The 27,030-nt window shown below is 34.0% G+C and overlaps 1 protein-coding gene and 1 long non-coding RNA gene across 9 annotated transcripts in view; both read left to right on the forward strand.

Moving 5' to 3' along the window:
• LOC118761404 lies at positions 1 to 26,144 on the forward strand. The gene is made up of 3 exons (XR_004997351.1): positions 1 to 135; positions 25,258 to 25,271; positions 26,134 to 26,144. It is a non-coding gene; the product is annotated as an uncharacterized LOC118761404 (long non-coding RNA).
• The window catches only part of LOC115225832 (5-hydroxytryptamine receptor 4-like), a 384,417-nt gene that overhangs the window by 324,891 nt on the left and 32,496 nt on the right, over positions 1 to 27,030 (forward strand). For all 8 annotated transcript variants that reach the window (XM_036499238.1, XM_036499239.1, XM_036499248.1 and 5 more), the window contains one exon: positions 7,004 to 7,084. The gene's annotated coding sequence lies outside the window, so the exon portion shown is untranslated. The remainder of the gene's footprint in view (positions 1 to 7,003; positions 7,085 to 27,030) is intronic.

Raw genomic sequence — 27,030 nt, forward strand, 5'->3', positions numbered from 1 at the left:
GAATCTCTCCGAGCTAATGGTACACGTGTGTGCGGAGTGCTCAGTCACTTACACGTTAATTTCACGAGCAGGCTGTTCCATTGATCGGATCAGCTGGAACCCTCGTCGTTGTAACAGACGGAGTGCCATGACGACGTGGGTCCCAGTTGATATATATATACACATACATACATATACATATATGTATGTATGTGTAGAGAGAGAGAGAGGGAGGGAGGGAGGTAGAGAGAGAAGGGAAATAGAGGAGAGAACAATATAATGAAGACTATGTCCATCCACAACCAGTTTAGACAAGTAAAAGGCTATACATTTTTAGTGCGATGTTTATATTTTTAAGGACTTCAATGGTGATAGCAAAATTATTTAACTACTTATTTCAGACTAATCAATAGAGAAATTGACACAAGGCCACATATATCGTTTAGTCGAGAAGGAAATAATTTCAGTGACTCTAATGATTTCCAGTTAGATTATTACAGATCTATAATATGTAACCCTTAAATCCACTCCCGCGATATTTAAAGTTATTTAAATATTTAAACGAACGTAACTAAAGAACGTCAATTAGTGTCCTGATTCTGATATGTACAGCCCTTATAAACCTATTATCATAAACCATTTAAACCATTACATCTTCTAGTGCTTAGCTTCGTATCGGTTCTAAATGAATCCAGTTTTTTCTGTAGTGTGTTGTACAGTGATAATTCCTGTAGAGGTTGAAGATGTAGTAAAAGGAGGATATAATAGGATTATACAATGAATAGTATAGTCTCTCTTAATATATTTTGTTTCAGTAGACGCATTGTTTAGTATATGAAATGTTGACTGCTACAGAGCAATCACAAGATGATAACACCAGATAAGATTTCGATTTCCGTTTGATACCAATTCTTTTGTACTTCACGTCACAAATGACCTTGAAGTAATATGAAAAAGAAAACAAACCAACCCACGCTATCACTTATTTGGACTATACATGTTTTACTTTTGAACAAAATGAAAAGTAGAATCAATATGTCGTGAGATACTTATGCAAGTAAATAAATACAATTCGAAGAAAAAACAGCGTAAGTGTTGATGGTTATCAAATTAAAAGGAAGTGTATGTACTTGTGTGTGTGTGTGTTTCTATATGTGTTTGTATGTGTGTCTGTTTGTGTGTATACATGTGTGTTTATTTTTACATAAGTACATGGATAAACCTATATATAAACGCACGCGCGCACATACATATACACACACACGTACATCAGCAAAAGATTGAGTACAGTCCCGAATATAAAACAGAAAAACGAATTAAGAATACCAGATGTTTCACAGTAAGAAAAAATGGACGAAATTTTCGTTTCTTATTATATTTCTTCATAAAAAAATGCAGAGAGAGAATCGGTAAAGTAAATTTCCATACAAGTGATATTTAACGAGATTGTCGGACCATAAATTGCTAGCCTATGTCTGACACCCATTCTTTCTTTACTTGTACGTAGATACGTATAAACACAAAACATGCGTCACATAACATTAGGTTTCATTCACACTTTCTACATAGTATTACACACACACACATGCGCTCTCACAATGTGTCTTCTCTGTCTCCCTCTTACACACACACTTACCTACGCATACTCATCTATGTCTATGCATTCCCACATACACAGAATACTCTAACACCTCTTCATTGATTCTATGAAACACACAAGCACATATATATATTCACTTACATAAATACACACACATACACACATACGCGCGCGCACACAGACACAATTTTTTTCTCATTATTCCTTATCTGCCTTCACTGAAAGAAAGTCTTCTGGTTGTAAAACACCGTTCCTTTACATTCACTTCCGTCGTTTATTTCATTTATTCTGAACGTGATTTTCATTGAAAAATTCAATGCTTCAAACGAAATTTTTTCTTCTCCTTTTCCTTTTCTCTGCATTTCTCTGAAAAATAACCAGTGTCCTAAACACTAAACTTTGTTCTATTTCTGCCTTAAAGCGTCAAATGTATTTCTATCCCTTTGTTCAAGAAAATGCTTTGGGTAACATTACCAAATATGATGTACATATGTTTTGATCACCTGCGATTTTACTCAGTATAAAGAGTATTATTTTCAAAATTATCTAAAGAATTATAAATACACAATCTTTATAATGTATATAATAATTCAACGGGTACTATATCTTCAATAGTTTCAGGAATTCATCTCAGATATTTAAATGTTTAATATTCAATTTGCTGTAAAGACATCTTATGGTTGAGATCCTGAACTAAATAGTCGCGTTGGTGAGTTTAGCAAATAAAAGCTCCTAAATTCGAACAAATATACTTTTTCGTCACACATGCTACAACCAAAATAATTAAGTGATAGCTGTTTTGTTTAGGTCTAGATTAGATTTAATTGTGGTAACTATGAAAGCCACATTACCATGTATGGTTGCATATTATGAACAGCATTGTTCGATATATCCTTCTTTATTTAAGGTGTTGGGAATTGGGGAAGAGTATGGCTGATATTTTTAGCAGGTTCAATGATAGGTTAGGGGCTTCCTGACTCGTGTTTTTCGTTGTTGTTATTGAGGGAGGATTTAGGATAGTGGTTAGTCAAAGGTCAACAATCTTATACTTAATGGTTTTCAATGGAAGGACCCATTCCTTCTTTTTTCAGACATATTATATCTAGCATTTCAAGCTAATGAAAACAGAAACAAAAAGAAAATTTCGAAATTGTAGTGAGATGTGATTTGAGAATTCTTTCTCAATATAATAGTTAATAAGAAATTAAAAAAAGGTAAGTAGCCTCGAAATATTGAGAAAAAGCATTATATTGCAAAGGACAAGAGCACCATATTAAAAAGATAAGAATAAAACTAATAAAAATAGTTGAGAATATTTTTTATAACATTGTTGAAAGTTTATTGTGCTTAGTAGCATGACCAATTAATTTAAGAAAAAGAAATATAACAACATCAGTATCTGATAAAAATATAGTGATGGATGTTTTCGATGTTTATATGACGCTGATTTAACACAACCTTATTTTATGAGTCTCGAACATTATTTTTAATACTAATTTAGTGTTCGAAATTGTTTCAGCATAAAGCTATGGTTATTATTCTCAGCAAATTGGCAACAACAAAAAAAAACACAGTTCCAGCTCGCATAATGGATATCATTTGTTTAGTTGCAAGACTCAGTCGCTATTTTTACTTTTCTAATTCGTTTATAGCACTTACTAAAGATTAATAGCTTCAACAAAAAAAGATGGCATAAAAAACAATCAAGAAGTGGAAAACTGGTGTGTTGAAGTCCTTCATTCACCATCTGTAACCAAGAAAGTATATATTTTCTCGTTGATTTCCATTACCAGTGTAGGAACGACAATGCTGTTATTTTAATACCATCTCAGATGACATGCTTTCATTGATTAAAGAAGTATACTGTCTTGTGTTTGTGAGTAACCGCTTCACACCAGCTGAGGTTCGTTTAGGTCCTTGTAACAATAATTCGGTGAAAAGGAAGTGAAAGATAATATGTTGCAAACTACAAAATAAATACAAGAAGTGACTTGAGCGGTGAAGCCACCCAAGGCGGTACGTCACCCTAATGCCACTCTAATATCAGAAATAAACAATAGAAACGTTTAAAAAATGTTTTTATTTGCTTGTTGTCCTAGATACACTATATTTGCAAAAAGAAGACATGGTCATGGACTGAACAGCATTGAACAATGGTAGCAACACCATGAAAGATTGTGAAAGTAATAATACCCTTTATATAAATGAAACTAAAACAAAACAAAAGAATTTTTTTGAAATGGGGAAAATGAGTACAGGTAAAGAGTAGTTAAATGCTTTTCATATTCATATTCATATTCTTGTAGACTCCGTTAACTGGAATATTGAAAATAATTTGCATCTCCAACTTTGGTAGTGCGTTTCAGACAAATTTTAAAATGTATTCTCGTTTAGGCTTGTAAATGTTTATGTTGGAATGAATAATATCATAAAGATGCTGAATATCCTCTATATAAGCATAAATGTGATTCCAAACGAGATTTCCTCGCTCATACAATATTTCTCAAAAGAATACGACCAGGAGAGTAACTTTTGTTTATCTCGCATAAGGAATATCGAAAAGCAGATGGCAGATTTTATGAAGGTCATTTCAAGGCTTAGGTTCTGAATCTATCTAATTTTCTTGATTCCAAATTATATTATACTATGTAATGTAGAGTGTTTTAATACAAAGTGGTAAAAATGGTCTCTGTTTGCAATTATTCTTCCATTTATATCTTGGATTTCGTATACTAACCGAGCTTATTAGCTTCTAGCAGATGAACCATGCAATGTTGATGTAATTTTACATAAATATGCAGTCCTGAAGGATACTTCGAGAGTATAATTCATAATCAAATCTCGCCCATCAACATTGTATAATCGCAAGAGTTTCAAGGAAATGATTTTTCAAATAACACTATGTATCTAATACTGATTTCTAATTGTGGCACAAATCCTGAATATTCAAGAATGAATGATATTTTCATATTAATCAAGTCTCTTATACGTGTGTCTCATTTACATCATAGACCTCAGAGTAGGGAAGGATGCATTTGGCCTTGGATGAATATTGATTTCGGAATCACAGAGTACATAACTGCTTGCTGTAAAACTTCTAGCTAAATTATGTAATATTCTACCATTTCACAGTATTTATATTAAATATTTAATCTTTTATTCTTTCCTTTTCACTCATTAGACTGTGGTCATGCTGGGGCACCACCTTGGAGAGGTTTTGCCGACATAATCGTCTCCAGTACTTTTTAAAACCCGGTGCTTATTCTACGGGTCTCTTTTGCAGAACCGCTAAGTTACAGAAATGTAAACACCAACACCGGTTGTCAAGCTGTGGTAAGGGACAAACACAGACACAACCACAGGCGCGCGTGTATGTGTATGTGTGTATGAATGTATATTCAGTTTCTGTCTACCAAATCCAATCACAAGGCATTGGTCGGTCCGCGGCTGTAGTAGAAGGCACTTGCCCAAGATGATATGCCGTAGAATCGAATCTGGAAATACGTGGTTGTGAAACAAATATCTTTCAGCACAGCAAGTCCTAAAATTTAGTAATAAAATATAAAAGATGTGGTCGGCATAAATTGATTAATTGGTCAAATGTATTTCATTTAGCTTAGTTACGTCCCTTTCTGATGAGAGTTTAAATTCTACTGCTGTTGATTTTTCCTTGACACAACTCCTTGATTTATAAGATAGGTAGCAGTCATATACACACCTGATTCAATATATCATAACTCTTCACTACATATGTGATCTTGTACCGACGTGAGAAACGAATATCCGAAGATAAACGTAAATGATAGAAAAAAGTGTTAAATATAAAACAATTTCAGATAATTTAATTTATGGAAAAATAACATAAAACAAATTAAGATATCAAGTTAATAGGAAATAAAATGTTGTGAAAAGCTTTGAAAAGATCTGAATTGTTAAGAATAGATAAGATAATTACTTGGATAAACATAATTCTCTATATTTATTGTCTAATTTAGAATACATACAAATCTGAGAAAATCGCATTGAAATATTCATTTCCTTTTTCCGTATTAAAATAATAGCCTCACAAATAAAGCGTGCTTCATCAGAAATTATTATAATAAATTATAATATGATGTTTTGCCAGATTATATTACATTAATAAATATACAATTACCAACTCTCTTATGTGTAACAGAATTTTCCCATTTTATATTTTATAGACAATGCATACATACCTACAAGCACACACATGTATCACATGAGTGATTGTGTTTATGTTGTGTTCTAAGAAGAATTCAATAAAACGGTGTTTTAAATATCTATGCCAATTTATATTAACAACATACAGAAATTTCTCATAATTTACGATAATTATATGAGCTAAAATAGAAAACAATATTCCTTAAAGTGTTCAGTGGCAGCTTATTGAGCTTACTTGAAGGAATCTTGAAAGGTTCACATTCCAAGATACTTTAATATTAGCAATAACGTTCAAATACAATAAAATCTACTAGAAATAACTAAAATGTACTGAGATTGCGATTTCGTGCCAACCAATCAGGTGCCATTTTTGTGGGTTATACTGATAAATATGTCTGTAAGAATAGCAGTAGTGAAATCCCAGATCTGGAAGGAATACTCCAGTGTGGAACACATTTAGGCTTTTCAAGGGGTTAGTAGTTGTTAGACGAATAAATATTTTCTCTTCTTGAAGAAGGTCAGTTTTGTAATGCACCTCTCCTGGCGCAATCTTCACTTGTTCAAGACGCACATTCCCCAATGACGGTAAAACTTATCTTTTGCTTTGATTACGAGTTATTAATTCTCTTGGAATGGGTAGTGATTGCGCATTTAAGCTATTATAAAATACATGATTGGTACAACTCCATTTAAGAATGTGTTCAAAGCAATTGTTCATAGAGTCATTGTTGAGTGGTTCCCAGGTGCTAAAACTGCTTGATAATGAACAGTTAGTAAAGAAGAGAAGGCAACTTCCTCTGAATAAAGGTGAGCATCGTCGGTGCTGATAGCAAATAGGTCGGATTTGACAAATATTTATCTGGTAAAAAGATCATATAGCAGCTAGTTATTTTGGTTGTTATTGTTTATATCTCAGTTTATCTCTTGTCAAATGATGACTAGAGTTCCAGCAATGACCACCCTTTTATTTTTAATCATAATGTATCTAATATTAACTTATTTGATATACTCTTCAATTTTAAGAACATAGGATGGGATTTGCGGAAAATTGTGCTGCTGTTGCTCGTTGCTTAAGCTGTTACATAGAATTTGCCTCATATTCTGGTCTAATAAAGTCTTTATTCTCTGCGTATTTACGGTTATGAATAAATATCAATGATAATTATTTACTGAATATATTGTTGTTTCGTTTCCTTAATTTCAATTAACTAAACGCTCTTCTTTTTTCTCGTTTTCTTCTAGTTATCATGACAGTGAAATCTTGCCTTGAAATGTTTTGCTCATAGCTCGAGTCATTCAAACTTGCTTCAAGTGTATCATTTAGTAAGTATAACTCAGTACTTTATTCTTATTTACTGCTCGTACGCTATCACCGGCGTTGCATTGTATCTTTATTAAAGATGTACTTTACCTTAAATTGTATCTAATGAACAGATGACGACTACATTTGATTAGATTCTTCACTTTTCTTTATCAACAACAGTGATGTGAAATACGGTAACCACGCCAGTAGATGTTCCTCTAAAGAGATCTTGAAATCATTAGAATGCCCGGTATTCTAAACTTCATAGGTTGTAGAAAAAACAGGGACCTGGCTTTTATTTTTCACTTATCCCAAAACGTAATTCAACATTTGGAATTCATGTATTCGCTCTATTGCATGATGAATAAATCCTGGAAATTCAGACTCAGTATATAGTTTAGACGGTCCACCACCGCCATTCTATCGTTGTTTTATGATTTTATATTAAAAGATGTGGAATACAAAATAGCACTGCAGAAATATCGTTGGATACCATCATAGTTAACTAAACTAGTTTTATAGAGTAACAAAAATTTGAACATTACAACATCCTTATTGCTATAGCCACCACACTATTCCTGCAGACGTACGAGGAGTTTAACCCAAACGACACTACCACAGTCACAATTATATTTCAGTTAATAAATACTTTTCCACTCTAGGCACAAGGTCCGAAATTTTGGGCGAGTGGGGCAAGTCGATGAGATCGAAACCAGTACGCAACTGGTACATAATTTATCTACCCCGAAAGGATGAAAGGTAAAGTCGACCTAGGCGGAATTCGAACTCAGATAACTCTCTACGTTTCTATCCACCAGTCTTGAGTGACCTGTGAACTGGAATGGAAAAGTATCAACATCATATCTTACTATTTCTATTTCTCGTCAATAATATATACATATAAGGAAACAATATCTCGGCCTTTGTTTAGAAACTGTACCAAATTAGAGTTTATAATTCATTTATTGCCTGGGCATTATTCATTTCGTTTGAAGCTGTAGATGAATGTAGAGATGGGTATTCTGTTTTACTGTAGGCACAAGGCCTGAAACGTTTGGGGAGGGAGCCCAGTCGATTAGATCGACACAAGTACGTAACTGCTACTTAATTTATCGACTCTGAGAGGATGAAAGGCAAAGCCGACCTCGGTGGAATTCGAACTCAGAACGTAATGACAGACGAAATACCTATTTCTTTACTTGGCGGAATTTGAACTCAGAACGTAACGCTAAGCATTTCGCGCAGCAAACCAAACCAGAGAAAAGTCGTAGAGAGTTAGGACTTCAAAACAAATGTTTCGTGGAATATAGTTCTTTGTTAATTAGTTTCACACTGACTGACTTCTTCTCATTACTTGCCTGCGCAGAGAGACTAGACTCTCCTTATATACACGTGCATTAATCTAGAATCTTCTAATCTGTTGTGTGATTTCGTAACACCTATAACTTTATTCTGAACCAATCAGCTTCTGGGCCGCTAGGTAAGACGCCCCGCCATACTTGACCATATGAGACATGTCCTGTATCACGTAATATAATTCTTTACTTCTCTCTGAAACTTTGACATGATGGAATATTACAGAGTGATTACACAGAAGACTAAACAATATTACATAATTATTACATAGTAAATTAAACAACTTCACAAATTTACCATAGGAAATCATAGTTAATACATGCATAACTTATTCTCTTCTTCATCACAGTATATATATGTCTTTGCGTATGTCCTGTATGTACATATATACAGTATATATGTATATACACACACATATGTATATATGTATGTATGTATGTATGTATGTATATATGACTGTCTGTATGCACATGTATATATATATATACGTACCACCTTGAGATAACTTATTCTCTTCTTCATCACAGTATATATGTCTTTACGTATGTCCTGTATGTACATATATACAGTATATATGTATATACACACACATATGTATGTATGTATGTATGTATGTATGTATGTATGTATGTATGTATGTATGACTGTCTGTATGCACATGTATATATACGTACCGCCTTGAGATAGCCAAAAAACAGTGCGCTAAATGCAAATATCCCCGTGTATCTTGTTACGCATTACATGTGGTGGACTTCCTGTTTCAACCCATTCTAAGGAACGAGTTCAATATTATGGACTCAAGCTCCGCATGGTTACAGTGCAGTTGTTGAAAGCAATGAAATAATATATTAGCATACGTTTGTGTTTGCATATTAGTAAGAGATTTAGTATTACAAACGTTTAGATGCTAGTAATCAAGGCATGCTACATAGGTTCATATTTCATTTGAAGTGTATGTATTTACGGTAGTAATGGGTTTGGAAAAGCGACTGAACGTTGCACTACGCCTCTCCTTCTTTGATGTGGAACCCATTTGCTTAACGGGAAAAGAATTATATGTGGCGGCGGTATTTATGTTCCTGTATGTTTGAGCATGTTTTTGTGTGTGGAAGCGGATCACTTAGTGGTTTGGGAGTTGCATACATGATCGTTAGATTGTGGTTTCAATTCAAGTATGCAGCTACTGGAGCTGGCGTGGTGGCGTAATAAGCCGTACACTGGAAGCCGAAAAACACTGCTTCAAAATATTTTGAAATATGATTGGACTATATCTAATGTTTAAGTGAACAAACAACTACCTAAACACTGCATTAACAGGTTCAATTCTTCCCTAGGTACGTTGTTCTGTTGTCACTGTCACAATCATAAATCTGGTCATTTCTATAATCGGTCAGTTTGTAGTCGTTAATCGCTATTTTCCTCTCTAACAAAAAAAAAACTGCTGTTTGTAAATAAACACGCACATTCCAGGTGTTTTATCACTACTACTAATATAATGTTGCTTTAACCCCCTTCATCATCCTGATTCAAGTAACTCCATTCCCTCTCTACATAAATTTCTTCTTTTCTATACTGTTCCCGACCATACTGCTTGAATTATTCTTTTCTCCTCTACGCCCGAAATTTTTTGGGGAAGGGGCTAGTCGATTATACTTAATTGTACTTAATTTATCGACCCCGAAAGGATAAAAGGAAAAGTCGACCTCGGCAGGATTTGAACTCAGAACATAGACGGATGAAATACCGCTAAACATTTCGCCTAGCTTGCTAACGCTTCTGGTAGCTCGCCGCTTTTACTGCTTGAATTATTGAATAGACAAATACACATACACGTCCTATAGTCTTTCTATTTCGCTTATTTCTCTCTCTCGCTCTTCCTCTCTCTTTCTCTCTCTTTCTACTATCTCTACTTTCTCCCTCTGTGCTTTTCTTTCTCCGCTCATCCAGCCGCCAGTCAAATGTTACGCGCAAAGTAACGGCTACTCATTATGACGTTCAGTACAAAACGCAAAGTAACAACACTTAACACAATTATACGTGCTCTTGTCAATCCAATATATAAACCACTCTAAAAACTGTAGACCTATTAAGGCATATGTTATATGAGTTGCAATTCCATTTAACTGCCGACATATTGGTTTCACTATTTTGTTACACGTCTTCTTTTATTTAACTAATAAGTTATTTGGACAATCTGAAGCTAGTAATTTGTGAGCCATTTTTGTTAGACAATCAAAAATAAAAACGCTCCTGGATTTTGTCTCAGTTCGCTCAATACCTAATATATCAAGCAGAAGAATTTTCCAGCCGCTCTCCACATAAACACCGGAACGCCACATCAGAGAACATGATCGACTCGAAAATGAAGAATCTTTAACTGATATCAATTTCTACTAGTTTGAAAAATGTTTACCCTCGCTCTACCTTCTACTTTAGTGCGTTGACACTTAAATGAAACGTTAATTCATAGGTATCAAATTATTTTTTTTATAAATGTGTACTCTTGTTCTACTTTAATGCGTGTTCGTTCGAGTCGAATGAATCACAAAACCATCTCCAATCTCCTTACAAAATAACTTATCAAATTAACTTTGTAAGACAAGTAAATATTTACGAACGTTTTCTGCAATACATCATCTAAATGACTTTGTAAACAGATAAATATCTATGTACATTCATAAACACATTTATGTAAATGTAGCTTGGATTCATATTGTAAATTAAGATCTCAATTCTGACCTACTTTACTTTTGTAATTACACAGTTTCAAGTGCTGTGTAATTATTGAATTTCTTTAGCCGCAAATTATTATTGAAATCATTTAACCGTTTACAAAAATTTGCAATGTTGACTTAAATGGTAAAGGAGCTTACTCTTTTACTTGTTTCAGTCATTTGACTGTGGCCATGCCGGAGCACCGCCTTTAGTCTAGCAAATCGATCCCAGGACTTATTCTTTGTAAGCCTAGTACTTATTCTGTCGGTTTCTTTTGCCGAAACCACTAAGTTACGGGGACGTAAACTCACCAGCATCGGTTGTCAAGCGATGTTGGGGGGGACAAACACAGACACACAAACGTATAGACACACATACATATATATGTGGCTGTGTGGTAAGTAGCTTGTTTACCAACATATATATATATATATATATATATATATATATATATATATATATATATATATATATATACACTCGCAAGGCTTCGGTCAGCCCGAAGGTGCCACGCAGTGGGACTAAACCCGGAACCATGTGGTTGGTAAACGAGCTACTTATCACACAGACACTCCTACTTCCAAATAAATTATTACCAATGAAAACTGTCACACATCATGATAACTTGGGGTGGCGGAGTTACGACTAAAATATACAGATTATATTCAACATATACAAGTAAAAATTGGAAAGACATCATTGCAGTTCGTGTATCACTTCAGAATTTTCACACATAGTATCAATGGAAAGCACGCGATGTAAGCTCAAACAGTTAACGAACTATTTCTAAAACAACAAACATGTTACAAAGTTCACCGTGTGCCTTAACCATGCAAGAAATCGAAAATGTGTCTCACTGTTGACTTCGAACTCATTATACTAATTTTTGCACACAATAAATTACACAAAACATGTATATATATTTATAATTTCTAATCCAGTTATTGTGTTTCACTGAATATATATAAATAAAACCTTCGCACAGAGGTCAACAGCGACTCCTGCTGGTTTCAGCTGCTCGAAATTGATAAGGGCAACTAACCCGAAACCGGTCTGTTCGAAGGTTTACGGACGCAGATTTGTGCGTAATATAGCTAGCTTTTCGGAGCTAATCAACGGCAGCATTGGTCATATTTCTGTGAACTGCCACGTTAGTTCGGCAATATATATATATATATATATTATATATATATATATATATATAATATATATATATATATATATATATATACATATATATGTATGTATGTATGTACACACATACATAGATAGATAGACAGATAGATAGATAGATAGATAGATAGATAGATAGATAGATAGATAGATAGATTTGTCCGTTTACACAGTATCAAGTCCAGCTCTCTGTCGATACTTTCATGTAAAATTATATAGGAACACCTCTTTTGTCGTTTGTGATTCAGATTTCCTTTCCTTTTTCTTTACAGTATAGTCTCATTTTGTTTCTTCGATTGTGAAGTAAATCACAAAACTGTGATGCTTCCTAGGGCCAAACAGCGGAGGTATAATTCCCTTACAGGACTGTCACGTTAAGTTGACAGTATACAACCACTCTATCTCTATGAGATATTTAGAAATTGAATATTTCTGAGATATATATATATATATATATATATATATATATATATATAAATGAGTAACATAGAAGTAGAGGTGTCAATTCATTACGTTGTCTGCACACACACGACAGGAATATCAGGTACAAACACCCCTGCACGGAGTCATGATATTCAATGTTCAATTAATATTGTTTTGGTGAGCGGATTATACCGAACTAGCAAGGTGCCTCAATTAAAATACCTAATTCAACTGAATCTTAATTATATTCTGTACATATATATATATATATAATATATATATATATATATATATATATATATATATATATATATATATATACAAAAAGCAATAAAGATTCAAGTTAATTTAAATGAATTTACTTGAATATGGTACCTAACTTAGATGCACCAAAAAAAAACTATACTGTTTTAACAATACAGTAATGCGGGGTGATTATAAGCGAGAAAGAAGCAACAAGAATGGATAGGTTTTTAGTACAATCGTTTCATACAAGGACAGGCTTTATTAAAAGTTGTAAAAATTACAGCATATAAACGTGTCCCGTACTCATCAGCTAAAATACATGTGAGTTCTCTAGACATCCTAGTGGTTGAGGCTATACTCATGAAGTAATGTAGATAATTAAGTAACATAAACAGATTTCCAAAGTTCATTACAGTTCTTTAAAGATGATGTACAGTCTTATCACAGAATTTTAAAAAAGTTTTAATAGCATCACAGAGAAGGTGACCTAATCCATAGAGCACATATGAATTTCCAGAGATATGATGAGGGATTACATACTCACAGAAGACAAATTTATCCATTGTTAATCACAACGAGGTGGGTCTCAATTCCTACTTATTAGCATTACAGAGAGGGTGAATTAATCCTTTGTATAGATGCACAATTTCCAATGGTGTAGATGTAAATTTCCAGAGAAATGAAGAGGAATTTCATATTCACAGGCGATAAATTTATCAATGGTTGAACACAATGAGGTAGGTATCAATTCTTGTTATATGATTAGGTATTTGCCACATTAATCACATTACTGCTATTTACAAGAGGCTGTAGCTATTTAACTTTTAAAGGCTGAAGGGCTTTCTAGAGAGGCAAAGAATAGAAAAGGGACGAGAATAGAAGAAAAGAGAGAAAATAAAGGAGGAGGGAGCAAAAAAGGGGGGGAAGGGGACTAAAAGAGAAGAGAAAAGGAAAAAGAGAATAAGAAGAAGAAAAAGAAAAAAGAGAAAAGAGAAAGAAATAGGGAAAGAAGGGAAAAAAAGAAAAAGAAAAAAAGAGGGTTCTAGTTATACAGAAGAATTAGTAGACGGCAAGTCTGGTTTTAATTTACAGGCATCTAGGAACTAGAGGAGAATATTATTCTTTGACCAGTAAAACAGCTAATTTATTGCTGTTGAAATCAGCTATGAATTTAAAGAGAATCTAAAGAGATAACACAGTCAGGGGTTTAGGGGTCAGATGCTAAAATCAAAAGAAAATAAATTAGGAAAATCTAAGTATAATCTTATCAAAAAGTCATTAAAATTTACTTATTTAATTTATTCATTTTATTGTCTTAAGGAGTTGCCGTTATTATTCATACATTGACGGACTACAGGTCAAATCTTAGAAGATCATTTACAAGGTGTTAGGGGATTGTCTATCATAATGAAGATAATCATATTATCACCGAGGGGGTAGCCTTATTTATTTAATTTTGAAATAGAATTATGGGGCTATAGTAACTCATTTTATTTTATTAGAGTTATGCTACTTAAATTAGATTAAGTTAGGAATTAAAATTAAAAATTACAATTAAGATTTAAAATTAAGAATTTAAAAATTATGAGTTTGAAATTAAATAAAGCCTCAATTAAGCAGCGTATAAGTACTATTCATTTCCCTGTTATCAAAAAAACTGATGCAGATATAAGGAAAAAGATAACTGTAGTGTGAGAACTCTTAGTTATCTACTCAAAGCAGTGCTATACTAGTAGAAATCAAGTTATATCTATCTATCTAGTTACGGATATTCTAATCATTTAAAATATTTTAAAGTCTTCAATTTAGCGTGGACACAAACTTGACCTAGTTCGATATGGTTATTCAATAAGTTTCTATGTTTTCTATGCTTTAGAATTTCATACGTCTCCATGGAGCATAGTTGGCAACCAACCCTACTATTTTTATACGGAATTGCTCTAATGAACTTTGGAAATCTGTTTATGTTACTTAATTATCTACATTACTTCATGAGTATAGCCTCAACCACTAGGATGTCTAGAGAACTCACATGTATTTTAGCTGATGAGTACGGGACACGTTTATATGCTGTAATTTTTACAACTTTTAATAAAGCCTGTCCTTGTATGAAACGATTGTACTAAACCTATCCATTGTTGCTTCTTTCTCGCGTATATATATATATATATATATATATATATATATATATATATATATATATATATATATATAAAGGGTAAAGACCTCCTTCGGTCATGAATGACCATGGGATTGCACCCAGAAAGTTACCCTCCTAGACACAAGTCCGGGCAAGGTTGTTTATGGAAGACCAGCAGTCGCCCATGCATACCAGCCTCCCCTCTCCACGCCACCAGTGTTATCCAAGGGAAGGACAAAGGTCGATACAGCTTAGCACCAGTGACGTCGCAACTCATTTCTACAGCTGAGTGAACTGGAGCAACGTGAAATAAAGTGCCTTGCTCAAGAACACAACACGCAGCCCGGTCCGGGATTCGAGCTCACAACCTCACGATCGTAAGCTCCACGCTCTAACCACTGAGACATGCGCATATAATATATATATTATATATATATAATATATATATATATATATATTGACATGGCCGCAGAATGTGTTCCTGGATTCTCAGAGTCTGTTTATGTTACTAATTATCTACATTACTTCATGAGTATAGCCTCAACCACTAGGATGTCTAGAGAACTCACATGTATTTTAGCTGATGAGTACGGGACACGTTTATATGCTGTAATTTTTACAACTTTTAATAAAGCTGTCCTTGTATGAAACGATTGTACTAAAAACCTATCCATTCTTGTTGCTTCTTTCTCGCGTATATATATATATATATATATATATATATATATATATATATATATATATATATATATATATAAGGGTAAAGACCTCCTTCGGTCATGAATGACCATGGGATTGCACCCAGAAAGTTACCCTCCTAGACACAAGTCCGGGCAAGGTTGTTTATGGAAGACCAGCAGTCGCCCATGCATACCAGCCTCCCCTCTCCACGCCACCAGTGTTATCCAAGGGAAGGACAAAGGTCGATACAGCTTAGCACCAGTGACGTCGCAACTCATTTCTACAGCTGAGTGAACTGGAGCAACGTGAAATAAAGTGCCTTGCTCAAGAACACAACACGCAGCCCGGTCCGGGATTCGAGCTCACAACCTCACGATCGTAAGCTCCACGCTCTAACCACTGAGACATGCGCATATATATATATATATATATATATATATATATATATTGACATGGCCCGCAGAATGTGTTCCTGGATTCTCAGAACTTTCCAGTCGAGAGATATCCACACCATTATCCTTCTCTTCTCCACTTTTGCCCGACCCCACCTTGAATACTGTTGTCCACTGTGGTCTCCCCACACAATACAAAGTATCATAAAAGTAGAAGCACCTCAAAGGGCAATCACAAAAACGATAGATGGCATGACAGGCCTCGACTATTGGGGTCGACTAGAAAAGCTAAAACTTTATTCTCTCCAACGTCGTCGTGAGCGCTACATCATCTGCATGATGTGGAAAATATTCCATCAGCATTGCCCAAATGATGTTGGCATCACCTTTAAGGTACATCCAAGGCTTGGGCCCCGTGCCATCCGCCCAAAACAAAAATTGCACTCTCATCTCATAACAACAATACGGCACAACTATTTCACCTCAATTGGCCCCGCTCTCTTTAACATTACACCAAAACACATTAAAACAGAAACTGACCCTATAGGGTTCAAGAAGTCTTTGGACAGATTCCTTCAAGAAATCCCGGATAAACCCCCTACACCCGGATATGTCTCTGTAAACAATAACTCTCTACTTGAGTGGGCCATAGTGCCCAAATTCTGACTTGAAAGACTTCACCAGGTGGTGCTATTAAGTTAGACATGGCCTGGGCCAATAATGGCCGAAACCTATCAAAGTATCAAAGTATACATATATATATATATATAATTCTTTCTAGCGTGTTGAATCCCACAAGTGGATTCCTTATGTGTTTCAATGTACACTGTATTTTATGACTAATACATAGTCTTTTGGACTAAATTTTTACACTGGAAGTGAAAATTTCCATTGAATTCCATTTCCCTTTGATATGATTATATATATATATATGATTCATCTGTCAGCCTGTATGTGTGTGAGTATGTTTGTGTGTGTGTACGTATTTATGTATGTATTTATGCATGTATATATGTATGCAGATATGTTTGTGCAGGAAATTGTTGAACTCAATTCAATAGCATACGTTGATCTAATACTTAACTTTAGTTCGTAATACTGTGTTATTTAATTTCGGCTTAAACATTGATTTTCACCAAATCTTTTTGATTGTTCTATAAACTAGTGACTGCATTATATAATTTTATATATTATTCCAATATTTCCGGCCAAGTTATATATTTAGATACTTTGACTAATTCAGAATTCATGGTATCTAATGTTTCAGATTTTGTTCTGAATCAAACATCACAAAGATTCTATTTAAATTCACAAGTTTTTAATTTCATTTCCTTGCAGCTATTGACCATTACTTCAACATTATCTATTTTATAAGCAAATTCAATATACATTCTTTGAATCGATTTTTTTTCCTTTTTAGTTCTTCTTTAAATGACAACTGAGACTTATTTGATTTGCCATAGTAAGTCAAGTGAAACGTCAAAATGGCTGTATATACATTAGTACGAAGCCAGAACCACACTTGACCTCAACCTCTTTAAATTGTGTCACTCTCATGATATTTAGCTTGTGTGTCTGAACAAGATTCTCAATTGGATTATAGGATAGAAACATTAAAACCCCCAAGTAATTAAATCCACACGCATTCAATACCATTCTATATATATATACATATATATATATATATATATATATATATATATATATATATATATATATATATATATATATGAAGGATATTAATAATTTTTATTTTAAAGGAAACGTCTGGCTTCAAAATAAAAGAATGGTAACATAAATCAAAACGACTTAAACATCGCAAATCAACCAAGCAGTCGTATGTATTCTGCCAATTGGCTACATATAGCAGCTAACCCTATCTTAAATCAAACAATTTCGTCTTTTATGATAATGAGCATTGAAGACCTACATTCATTATCATAAAAGACAAGATGGTCATGTTCTCAGGATCGTAGCTGTGTCTGATACAGGTTAATGTGGAAATTAAAGAAAATTCAGAACATCAGTAGATTAGAAGTGTTTCGTCTTCTTTTCTCTGTATCAAATGTCTCAAAATTCTACACCTCTACACCATATTCATTTAGTCCCATTGACCCCGTTTTTTCGTTGACAGGTATCTTTACCTTTTGACCGGCAGATTTAGAAAATAAAGATCTGTTGACTGTCGTGGCCTGCTATTCTGCCGAGGGTACCATAACATATAATTGAACTACTCGTTCCTGGACAAGTGAACAAGATTATCGTTAGCTATACCACATTTAGGGCAATGAATGTTCTCAAATTTTTAATGACATTTTTTCTGAAATATGCAAGACCGTATACATATATATATATATATATATATATATATATATTATATATATATATATATACGAGGCGGCATCAAAAAATTTCCGGACTAGTTATGTTTTTCTTTTTTTTTATTAAAATAACTTATTTACCTAAGTTTTAACATCATCTCCTTTGAAATATTCACCTTGTGCAGCAATACATCAATGCAAGCGCTCCTGTCAAATTTGGAATCCAGCCTTGAAAGTCATTTTTACGTAAGCCCGTCGAGGACCGGCTGCGATTCGTTCTTCATCTCGACAACGGTGGCCTTTGAGCTACATTTCATCTTGGCGGAAGAGATAGAAGGGTGCAGAAGCGACACCATGTTATTTTTGGCGAGAAACTCGCATGTGAGAAGAACTCAGTGACAGGGGGCGTTGTCGTCGTGAAGAATGCAGTTCTTCACGCTCCACAGATCTGGTCACTGTCGGCGAATGTCCTCCGTCGAACGCTTTAAGAGGTCGTTGATTGTTTTCCGACGATCCTCATGCACAAAGTGATGGACTTTCTATACATTTCCGGGGGTGCCGTTCGTGGCAAGTCTTCTAGATCTCTCATCATCTCCCAGGGACGTTCTTCCGTTTTTGAAGCGCCCGTGCCACTCGAAACATTGCGTACAAACCCATTGCGTCATCGCCGTAAGCTTTCCTAAGCATGCTCAATGTGTCTGTAGCAGACTTCCCAAGTTTAACGCAAAATTTCACATAAGCTCTTTGTTTTAACTTCCTGTCCATGATAAAAATCGCAGAATACAGCGTACACATGATCACACAACACAAGTTTCACAACTTGCGAAGTACACACAGCAATGTCACTCGACACACTATCTTATGAAGGTCACTGCTAGCTCTCACTGCGCACGCAACCGTGAATTGACATCTGTTGACGCGCTACAGAATTAGTCTGGGAACGTTTTGTACCACATCGCACAAACATATGCACAAACACACACCCACAGATAAAAAGATAGATAGAGAAACCTACACATATATCTATATAATCATACATATCTATATCTATTTATCTATATACAAACACAGATGTAAACATACACACACATATATATATACACCCATACACACATACGTATATAAAGTCTTCCGAAACACTTTAACAGAGGTATTATTAAGAACGTACAGCATTAATTGATAAAAATACATAAAAATTTACATTAACATTTTTAAGTGAATTACTCTACATAAAATTATATTTATAGGATATATATTTATATATGTATATATATATAATATATATATACACACATATACATATATACATACATACATATATATATATATATATATATATTATATATATATATATGTCGTGGTTTCTCGGTATACACGGTTGATTGATTCCGAGAGTCACCGTGGAAAGTGAAATCTTGCAAAACGCGTTTAATGATATTAATAATAAAATAGTGCAAACAAAATTTAAAGAATTTATTTATAGAAATGGGGCTTACAGATATGATTATCGTGCATTTTTCCAATCCCTTGATAACGTCACTGCTTATGTATCATAGGCGTTTTAATGTTATTAAAGTTGTAGCTATTTTTCTTGCCTCTCTTGGTTTTTTCTTCTAATAGATAATTCATCTAAATAAAACTGTTTCACAGTTTCACTTGGCCCCTTTCCATTTTCAAGTGATTAAATATAATTCTTTATCTTTTATTTTTTCTGTCATTGGACTGCAGCCATGCAGGAGAATCGCCTTGAATGTCTTTGTCGCACAAATCTCCCCCACTACGTCTCCTTTAAGCTTGGTAACTTAGTCTAAGAATGTCTTTTGCCAAACCAATTAGTCACAGCGACGTAAACAAACTAACAGCGGCTGTCAAGAGTTGGCGCAGACAAACAAAACACAAACTCAGACATATATATATATATATATATATATATATTATACCCATACAAATATATATATTATTTAATCCTTCCCTGTTTATTTCCTCGTGTTCCTTTGAGTTGAAGAACGTAGGCTCGAAACATAAAAGACTTTCTCACCCTCCCGAGCATCAAACTGATACACCTGCTTGTTTTTTTATACACCTATCTTCGTCTTTTGTTTTTCTATAAAATTTCAACTATATTTTTTTTAGATAGATAGATAGATTTGTCCGTTTACACGGTATCACTTTGATCCAGTTCAGCTCTCTGTCGATACCTTCATGTAAAATTATATAGGAACACCTCTTTTGTCGTTTGTGATTCAGGGCTAAACAGCGGTGATGTAATTCCCTTACAGGACTGCCACGTTAAGTTGATAGTATTATATATATATATATATATATATATATATATATATATATATAATATATATATATATATATATACATACATATATATATATACATATATATACACACACATGCACTTATGACTACATGACATCATTAACAGTAAACAACATGAAATACGAATACAAATGAGTTCAGGACGCAAACAATGAGAGAAATAAATGAAATCCAGGACAAGTAACACAAAGAACGACACTTCATCAGTTGTCGGCTGCCTCTCTACTCCTCGTTTCGAGCATTCAACGACAATATGAGTCTTCGAAGACAGTTGCTTCCATAAGTACCAAAAAAAATTGGAATTTATGGAGGATCAAAGTTGGGAACAAAAACAGCACAGTGGAGACATACTAGGAAACCGAACGAAAACAAACATGGAAGGTCGTTAGACCAGAACGAGGGTAAAATAGTGAACACTGGAGAAATATTTTCTTTGACATGCGAAAAGATAGAAGAGAGAGATAGGATACTCCAGTCCTTAGGAAAGTCCTGAATGAAAAGAAAGATGATCACGTGAGGAAAAAATGTGGACGATGGTCACGTATGAGCAACGAGAGAGAGAAAAGGACAAACAGGGGGAGAGAGAGATAGAAAACGGTGAAAGAGAGAAAAAGGGAATTAGAGAAAAGAATGAGAGAGAGAAAACGAGGGGGGACAAAATAGTATTGTGTAGAGTCACATCAAAAGACAAAGATAAACTTACTTGGAAATAGATGGGTGGCGTTCAATCAAGTAATAATATAAATAATATATATATATATATATATGCATACACATAAACACACATATATACACAAAATATACACAAGCACATATACACACAAACTCATGCACACACACAAACACACACATATATGTATTCAGATATGTGTTTGTGTGGTTCCGAGTGCAGTCTCACTGCGTGGCGCTTGGCCAAGTATCTTCTTCTACAGCGGCAGTTCCCAAAGTGGGCAGTACCGCCTCCTCCTGGCGGCGGTGGTAAGGTCCAAGGGGGCATTGAAGAAAATTAGGGCGATAATGGTGTGACCAAAATGGGGCAATGGTTGTAAAAGAAACAAACAAAACAAAAGATTTAAATAGGTTAAGATTTATTTGTGAAATACTGTTGTTTTGAATTCGCTGCAGAAAATAATCTATGCCTGTGATATTGAGTGGGGGGACACTAACAATGTAGCCCTAGAAACAGGTGGGTGTTAGCCTGAAAAAGTTTGGGTACGACTGTTCTACAGCATCGGAATGACCAAAGCCTTGTAAACGTATTTGGTAGACGAAAACTTAAAGAAGAACGTTGTATATATGTAATTTTCTTTGTGTCTGTTTGTACCCTGCCACCGCTTGGTGTGTTTACGTCTCCGTACATAAGCGGTTCGGCAAATGAAACTGATAGCATAAGGCTTTTAAAAAATAAATACTGAGGTCGATTCATTCGACTAAAATTCTTTAAGGCAGGTGCCCCAGCATGGCCTCAATCTAATGACTGAAACAAATAAAAGAAAATATCATATATACAACATACATACAGATATACATACATTATATATATATATATATATATATTATATATATATATATATATATATATATATATAATACAGAAGGGTATCAAAATACCACTTGACCTGTACAGAGTTCTCGCTCACCGTGTAATGTAATGAATATTTTAGTAATAGCGTATAATGTGTCGGGTCCAGCTGATTATCTTAAGATAAACAAACCGAAATGTATAGGTCCTGGAATATACACATCCTTACTTATGTATTCCACGCAAGGTAAGCCTGTTTCTGTTATGTTTATATCATCCACCGTGTGTATTTTCATAGTGAGTAGATTGTGGTTTAGAGCGACAGCTCTGTTCATCGCAAGTGGTATTTCAATTCCCTTGTGTATTTTATTTATAATAGCCCTACAAATGTCTAAACTTGCTAGCCACTTTATTATTAACATCATTTTAAATAATGTTAGTGATACTTATTCAATTTATATATATAGTATTAGTATTGCAGTCCCGAATTCGGATACTCGGATTTGCCAAGCGAGAATAATTACCAGAGTCAAGCAACTTATTGTTAACACCGGTATCACTAAAGGACCGCTATGTTTAGTCGGCATATGAAACCGATTTAAGAGGGAACGCGGTAATCGCCAGGATTAAATATACCTTTAAACTCATTTTTGGCATACATATATATATATGAGAGGAGTGTATGTGTGTGAATGCATTATGCATGTATGTATGTCTACAGAAGAAAAGAGAGACGTCGAGAATTTGTGGGAGTGAAAAGACGAAACTGATTGAAGAACATAAACTAGCCGAGAATCAAAGGGATTTTGACATAGTGAGAATTTAATCCACCAGCAATTTTTTTTATTTCATTGATGGAATTGCCTATCCACATCATCTACAAATTTTAACTTCTATAAAAATCAATAATATAATGGTTTCTTACATTAGTAAATTTCATGAAAAGATTTCGATCGATCCAGATGTATTTTTGGTATTTATTTTTATTAATCTTCGTGATATTACTTAGGAGATAAGTAATATTTAAATTTAAAATGAGACGCACTTAGTCCAATATATTGTTGTATGCAATATCTTTTCATCTAACAGAGAGAAGAAAATGAAACTGAAGCACTAAAGATCGTCAAGATAGCGCAGTGATTATAGATTACATACTAAATTTATCAATATATTAGGATTTCGAAAATTATCTCGCTCTTTTTGTTTTGTTTTGTTTTGTTTTTTATTTCTTCTTCAGTCCATTAGATAATATCTGGTTTTCTATGAATGAACGGTAATCTGCTCGAAAATCAAAAGAAATAAAGTAAATATATTAAGAACTGTAAATAGATCGACTGCGTGTTAGAAACGCTATTCCAGTTTTATAACGGTACACTCATATACATGTTCTTAAATTGATAGATATTGTAAATTGTATTTGCACCTGTAAATATTATATACTATTCTTCGAGACAATTGTATGCACTCTTTGTCTAAGGCTAACGAAATCATTGATATTTTTCCAACGTATGTCATGAATTCTAATACAAAGGATACACAAGAAATACGGTTATTTAAGCCTCAAAGAAATGGTTGATATTGATGATCGATTGACAACTCTAACAAACAGTTTATAAAGTATTCTAAAACATCAAAGCAATATTTCATTCATTTATTATTTAGTATGTCAATTCTTTAGTTATGAAGTCCTCTTTGAAGCTATTTCAAAGTCGACGTGTGTTGTATAATTTTAAAGTTATAAATTTTTCCTTTCGTATTTTAGATGTTATCTATGCCCCCAGCCCCAAACTTATTCACTTCACCCCGACCAATACACATTGCATACAATTTTCAATATGGAAATTGATCGAAATATATACCAATCCAATTGACAGATTTTGTATAATACATTATTTTCCCAATCTTTCCATTTTCCCAATAACTTAGATTCAAGGAAAGTTTTGAGCAATGTTACAAGTAATTGCATTGCATTAGCTGTCTGAGTTTGTTTTAAGATGCACTTAGATACAAAATAGATGAATTAATTATAATCTAACTAAAACGTTATTTTGGAGAAATTTTCTAATAGCAACACATGAATTAGTTATATACTTGATAATTGAACAACTTTAAATATATGTCATTGCGGCAATTTTTACATTTTTATAGATATTCTGGAAACACTAATTCATATTGGAGAGTATAGAAGTAAAATTATATTTCCGCATTTTAAATTGTAAAATTTTATCAATGCTCTTAAGCTCGTTTATTTAAAACACTCAGAAAACTATATTCCCAACGCTTTCAGTTTTCACTTTAGAAACAAAATAAATATGATAAGGAAACCAATTTATATATGCAATCTGTTATTCTTATAGATTTTTAAAACTTCTTGATAGTATTTTAAAAACATGCATTTTATAAACATTTTATTAAACTTTGTTATTCATATTTGTCAAAGAGTTCACAGCAATGTCACGATGTTTCTTGTATGTATGAAGTGTTTAACATTTTAAATGATTATTTTAATTGAAATAGTTGAGGTTATTTCCGTAGCAGTATGCGTTAATATTTCTATCTCTTCTTAGTTATCTCAAGGTCCGGTGTTATGTGATCTACGGACCAACCTAAAATAGGCTTATCATAAATAAAATTACTATATGAACAGGACAAAATTGTCAGAAAAATTATTATTAGTATTATTATTAACAGTAGCAATAGTAGTGAGACGTCGTGCTGGCAGAATCGTTAACTCACCGGGATAAATGCTTAGCGGCATTTCGTTCGTCTGCACGTTCTGAGTTCAAATTGCCTTTCACCTTTTGGGGTCGATAAAATAAGTACCAGTTCATTACGGGGTAGATGTAATTGACTATCCCCCCTCCCCACCAAATTTCAGGTTTTGTGCCTATAGTAGAAATGATTATTATAGTAGTAGCAGGAGAAGGAGAAGTAGAAGGAGGAGATAATATGTATGTGTGAGCATGTATGTATATGTACATACATTTATGCATATGCATATATATGCGTATGTGTGAGTGTCTATACATACATATATACGTATGTATATATACTTAAGTTATATTTTGTTTAGAACGTACTAGAGTACAGTATAAATCCCGTCCACCTTCAGATTTCAACTAGTGATATCCGACCGTAGCATCATACTTACTGTCAGATTTGCGTTGGGGCTTCCGTTGAGTGTGAATGGACAATTGAATAAGTTTGAGTCAACAAGGAGTAGAGAGGAACATTTATTTGTAATCACTACAATTGCTTCCGCGCAACGTAATTTTCCAGGTTCGCAGGTATTTGGTTATGTAAGCGTTTCCCTGCATTATATATTGGTTCTTTTCTGCTTATTTAAATTCTTATTCTGAGGAAGAAGTTGGTTTTTAACAAAGACATAAAGCGCTATCCTTGGGATATAGATAATGAAAACAACTTGAGAAAATGTTCTGCATATTTCTTTTCTGTTCCAGATTGTATTTGTAATGTGCAAGTTAATTGGTTCGTTGTTTTTTCTGAAAATTCTACCAGATTTTATCCAGATTTTCACTTGAACATTTGCTCACAAAAACAAGTGCACAAATTATTATTGGTATAAATGTGAATTTATAGCGTAGATATAGAATCTGGGATTTCCTAAGTCGCTGTGCATACTTATTCTTCTTCTCGTTGATTTTCAAAAAGACATTCACATCAGCAAGACAGCTGACTTTTATAACGGTACATACTTTCTCATGTCTGTCCCAAACAACAATATCAGGCCTGTTATGTTCACACCTGACAGATTTTTTAATGGGAATGTTCCACCAGTATTCCTTGTGTTAATGTGTGTGTGTATATTCAGCAACAAGGTGATTTTCTGTATTTATTTCCAAGACAGTCTTTCTTCTAAATGGCATTGCATATATGGGTGTGTATGGTATGTGTATGTCTGTGTGTGTGTGTGTGTGTGCATAAATATACTTTTTTGTGACAATGTCGTGTCACATAGGGAGGTGACAGTTTTTCACACCCTCTAATCACGTGTGATGACTTCTTCCTCAGAAATACCACATAGTCTACATTTTCGCCTGTATTTTTGAGCTCACTGTCTTGTTTGTCGTGTAGGTATTTCTTAGCAATCTTATGTTCTTGGATTGCAAATGCATAGCCCTTGAAGTATGATGTAATGTAGCGGTCACAAGTCCCAGGGAGTGTATCATGCCAATACTTTGCAGACTATTTTATACAATAGTGGTAAAATTCGATTTTACCTTTTTAGAATGTACTTATATCAGACCCATATTAGTCACTGCATGCTATATGAATTCAAAAGGAAATTCAAATGGAAATTGTTGTGACAGTAGAAATATAGCTTTAAGTGTCCGGAGATGCCAGAGATAGTTTCACCAGTCTCGCTCGGGAAATGTTCCTCTCGCAGATTTGTTCTCGATCTAGATGACCAAGTTTTGTCTATAATGACTTTCCGAAAGCCGTAGTTGAGGAAAATCTGCATGAGAATCAGAAAAATAGTTAAATTCAAATACCTATAAGAATAATATTCATGAACTAGGAAATGTGTCGAAACTTGGTGAGTGGGTCCTTCATCAGCTGACTGCTTTTCAGCCTAATCAACTAGCTGCCCTCTGTTCGTCATTGAAGTGCTGACTTACTGTCAGATCTTTCCTGAGTTGAGAGATCG

Source organism: Octopus sinensis, linkage group LG2 (assembly GCF_006345805.1).
Source record: "Octopus sinensis linkage group LG2, ASM634580v1, whole genome shotgun sequence".
In the NCBI taxonomy this organism is placed as follows: Eukaryota; Metazoa; Mollusca; class Cephalopoda; order Octopoda; family Octopodidae; genus Octopus; species Octopus sinensis.